This window comes from Scylla paramamosain, chromosome 47 (assembly GCF_035594125.1).
Source record: "Scylla paramamosain isolate STU-SP2022 chromosome 47, ASM3559412v1, whole genome shotgun sequence".
In the NCBI taxonomy this organism is placed as follows: Eukaryota; Metazoa; Arthropoda; class Malacostraca; order Decapoda; family Portunidae; genus Scylla; species Scylla paramamosain.
In genome coordinates this window covers 1,777,501-1,782,500 of record NC_087197.1, presented here as the reverse complement: position 1 = coordinate 1,782,500, position 5,000 = coordinate 1,777,501, and the positions used below count along the sequence as shown (strand labels likewise).

General features: G+C 42.6%; 1 protein-coding gene across 2 annotated transcripts in view; it reads right to left on the bottom strand.

Annotated features, from left to right (window-relative positions):
• LOC135095026 (syndecan-like) overlaps positions 1-5,000 on the bottom strand; it is a 59,793-nt gene that overhangs the window by 13,716 nt on the left and 41,077 nt on the right. Inside the window, exon 1 of one of the 2 annotated variants that reach the window (XM_063995654.1) lies at positions 4,073-4,277. The exons of the other annotated variant lie outside the window; for it this stretch is intronic. The gene's annotated coding sequence lies outside the window, so the exon portion shown is untranslated. Of the gene's footprint in view, positions 1-4,072; positions 4,278-5,000 lie in introns of those variants that run through there. 2 annotated transcript variants of the gene reach the window in all.

Below are 5,000 nucleotides of genomic sequence, written 5' to 3'. Positions count from 1 at the left end.
ACTGAGAAACTGTTGTACACGTCACGTTTACTTGAATTATATACTTCGCCAGATTATATCATACAAGAGAGGGAACTGCTTGTATGAAAGATGTGCGTTTAAATTATGCTATCGTACAAAGCCGCGACATTATTGTACACCAGATACTTTGAGGCTAAGTTGTGAAAATTCTCTCTCACTCTCTCTCTCTCTCTCTCTCTCTCTGCAGTCGCCGAAGTAGTAATAAATGAATAAACAGGTAAATAAGAAGATAAATTGAAAGATGAATAAATAATGATCAGTTAAACATGCGGCGGGGGAACCAGCGCTTAACACACACACACACACACACACACACACACACACACACACACACACACACACACACACACACACACACACACACACACACACACACACACAGATACATAAGGGCAGATGAATAGAGAGATGTAATGGATAGATAGATAAATAGATAAATGTATAAATAGATAGACATATTTGTAGATAGATAATAATAGAAAAAAAAAAAGATAGATAGACAGACAGACAAAAAAACAGAAGTAAAAAGATACAAAACATAAATAAGTTGATAAATATAGATAGAGAGAAGAACAGACAAACTGAAGCAGAAAAATAGAAGCAGAAAAATATTGAGATGCATTTGACAAAGACCAACAAAAGGACAGACGCGCATGCTCTCTCTCTCTCTCTCTCTCTCTCTCTCTCTCTCTCTCTCTCTCTCTCTCTCTCTCTCTCTCTCTCTCTCTCTCTCAAAATTCAATACCTTTTGTTTAAATTATGTTGAGTCAGAAACTTAAAAACACACGCACGTGCAGAGGTTACCTGGCCCCCACCTGACTGACAGTAGTAGTAGTAGTAGTAGTAGTAGTAGTAGTAGTAGTAGTAGTAGTAGTAGTAGTAGTAGAAGAGTAGTAGTAGTAGTAGAAACAGTAGTAGTGGTGGTAATAAGTGTAGCTGTAGAAATAGTAGCACTTTTTTATATAGTAGTAGTAGTAGTAATAGTAGAACCACCACCACCACCACCACCACCACCACCACCACCACCTACACAAGATCCGGGTCGCTCTTAAAGGAAACAGGGGATGGGATATGTAGCAAAAATACCTTACCTATAACTGACCTTAATTTAACCCGACCTGGACTCAACAACTCACCCACACAGAGAGAGAGAGAGAGAGAGAGAGAGAGAGAGAGAGAGAGAGAGAGAGAGAGAGAGAGAGAGAGAGAGAGAGAGAGAGAGAGAGAGAGAGAGACTTACTGTTCTTTCCAGTGACTTTGTTCCATAATTAATTCACCTCATAAACAGAAGCGTCACAAAGAAACAGAAAGGAAGAACAACAAAAAAAATCCAGTTAATAAAAGAAAATAATAATCTAACCTAACTTATAAAAGGGAACAACAACAACAACAACAACAACAACAACAACAACAACAACAACAACAACAACCCGCTAATCACTGAATAAAATCCTAACCTAACCTAACCTAACCAATGCAAACTCTAAATATCCTTTACTACATCATCCTATCCCATCCTATCCTATCCTATCCTAACTTCATCCTATCTTCTTTCACATTAACCTAACCTGACCTAATTCTATCCTTTTTAAATCATGCTACCCCATCCTAACCTAACCTAACCTAACCTAATGTAACCTAACGTAACCTAACCTATCCTAACCTATCCTAACCTAACCTAACTTCATCCTATCTTCTTTCACATTAACCTAACCTGACCTAATTCTATCCTTTTCAAATCATCCTACCCCATCCTAACCTAACCTAACCTAACCTAATCTAACCTAACCTAACCTAACCTATCCTAACCTAACCTAACTTCATCCTATCTTCTTTCACATTAACCTAACCTGACCTAATTCTATCCTTTTCAAATCACCCTACCCCATCCTAACCTAACCTAACCTAATGTAACCTAACGTAATCTAATCTAACCTAACCTATCCTATCCTAACCTAACCTAACCAAACTTCTACATCATCCTAGCTACCGTATCCTAACCTATCCTAATGTATTAATCCCATCTTCTCTTTCAATACGTCTAGCAGAATAAAATTAACCCTTTCCTACATCTCATATGAAGAAGCGTCATAAAGGAACACAAATGAAGACCAAACCATATTTATCTACATATTATATGGATTTCTGAAGGGGTGGATGCCAAAAGGGAGACCGTAGAGGGATAAGCTGTCTTCCTTCCTATCCTTCCTTCCTTCCTTCCTATCGCCTGGACTCGTCACAAGAGAACACAAATAAAGAGCAAACCTATTCATTTACTTTCTAGAGGAGACAGTAGAGGTAAGGTATCATATCTCTTCCTATCCTTCCTATCCTTCCTTCCTTCCTAACGCCTGGACTCGTCACAAGGGAACACAAATAAAGAGCAAACCTATTCATTTACTTTCTAGAGGAGACAGTAGAGGTAAGGTATCATATCTCTTCCTATCCTTCCTATCCTTCCTTCATTCCTAACGCCTGGACTCGTCACAAGGGAACACAAAGAACAAACCTATTCAATTGTAATCTTCCTATGGATTTCTGAAGGGGGTGGGTGCCAAGAGGGGACACTAGAGGGGGTGAGCTGTCATATCCCTGCCTTCCTTCCTTCCCCCTCTCGCCTGGACTCGTCACAAGGGAACACAAAGGAAGATATTATACTCTATTCTGAATCTAATACTCCTTAATCTAACCTAACCTGACCTTAGCTAACCTGACCTTGCCGAGCTAATCCAACCTAAACTAACCTTGCCTTACCTAACCTAACCTTACCTAGCCTGACCTGACCTGACCTTACCTAACCTAACCCAATACCAACTTAACATGTCCTTAGCTATCCTATCCTAACCTAACCTTATCTAACCAATCCTAGCCTGACCTAACCTAACCTAACCTAACCAATCCTAGCCTGACCTAACCTAACCTAACCTAACCTAACCTAACCTAACCTAACCAATCCTAGCCTGACCTAACCTAACCTAACCTAACCAATCCTAGCCTGACCTAACCTAACCTAACCTAACCAATCCTAGCCTAACCTAACCTAACCTAACCAATCCTAACCTAACCTAACCTAACCTAACCAATCCTAGCCTGACCTAACCTAACCTAACCTAACCAATCCTAGCCTGACCTAACTTGCCCAACACAAACACACACATAGGATACTGTCACCTGATATCCTGTTCACCTCTCTAAGCATCCTGCATCGCTTATCCTACGGCACCACATATCCTATCCTATCCTATTCTTTTCCTATCCTTTTTCTACATCATCCTATTCCATCCTAACTATCCTATCCTTTTTAAATCATCCTACGCTTGTCCAACTTGTTTTATCCTAGAGTATCCTCATAATATCCTATCCTATTCTGGTGTATTAAATTTCTATCCTATCTTTATCCAATCTAAGTTACTCTAACCTACCTTATCCTAGCATAGGCTTAAATATCCTTCAGTATCCTATCTTGTCCTATCATAACAGAATCCTATCCTAGCATACAGTATCCTACATCATCCTATCCTGTCCTAACTTATCCTAACGTAACTTTTCCTAATCCTATCCTAACATAGCTAACGGGGCCCAATCCTGACCTATCCTAGCACGTCATATCCTATTTTATCCTATCCTAACGTAACATAATTTCACAGGAGGTACTAAAAAGGATATACCCAAGTCTCCTACACTACCCACAGTACCACGGGGGAGCTAACCACAGGGAGGAGGTAGGATACAAGATACAAAAATAATTCTCAAGGTCACAAGGATAAGGGCCCTGGGATAGGATGTCCTTGAAGTGTCCTACAGTCTTGTTACGCCCTGTGGGAGAACGTGTGTGTGTACATAACTCAATGGGTAGCCTGCTGTGTCCCCCCTGGTGGTTCTCTCCCACAGGGGTGACCTAAGGGGGAGTTTACGTGGGTTCCTATTGGTTAAGCTCCCCCCGTGGGTATCCGAGGTTAGTAGGGTGTCTGGGGCGCTTCTAAGGTCCCCCGGGTGTTGGCTAAGGGGTGGTGGAGGGCTGGGGGAGTCACTGGAGGGGGACGGGTCGTACCTTGTTCCAGTAAAGTAGGCGTGATGGAGGTGTTGGGGCGTCTGGGGGCGTGTGTGGTGCCCCGGGAGGCTGGTGTGGTAGTGTGGTAGAGTGGTAGAGTGTGGTAGAGCGTCACCACAGCACCACAGCACACAGGGTAGCCACAGCAGCAGCCACAGCCGCTCACTGACTGATCTCAACCACCATCACTGCCTCCACCACCACCACCGCCACCACCACCACCACCTCCACCAGGGCCCAGATCAATACAGCCCTGGTACACACACCACGCACGCTCACTCCCGCACGCACACACACACGCACGCACACACACACATACAGAGGCTCATGTGACCGTATTGAAACGCACATGAGGGTGAAACACACACACACACACACACACACACACACACACACACACACACACACACACACACACACACACACATACACAGGGAATAAAATGGAGAGAAAGGTATTACGTACATAGAACTACACACACACACACACACACACACACACACACACACACACACACACATCTTCAACCAAACATCCAAAAATTCTCTCTCCTCCTCCTCCTCCTCCTCCTCCTCCTCCTCCTCCTCCTCTTCCTCCTCCTCCTCCTCCGTATCAAAATTCACCTAAGTCATATCTGATCTTATTTTTACCTAATAGTCTTCCTCCTCCTCCTCTTCTTCCTCCTCCTCCTCCTCCTCCCTTCATCCTCCTCCTCCTCCTCCTCCCTTCTCCTCCGTAACAACAGGCGCCATTTTGTTTGTTTGTTTACAATTACTGCCGTTATTTTGCTAGCCTTTGTTAGTGTTTGTTGTTGTTGTTGTTGTTATTGTTGTTGTTATTGTTGTTGTTACTGTTGTTAATCTCTCTCTTAATCTCTCTCTCTCTTTCTCTATAAAGGTCACAACTATCACTATAATAATAACAATAA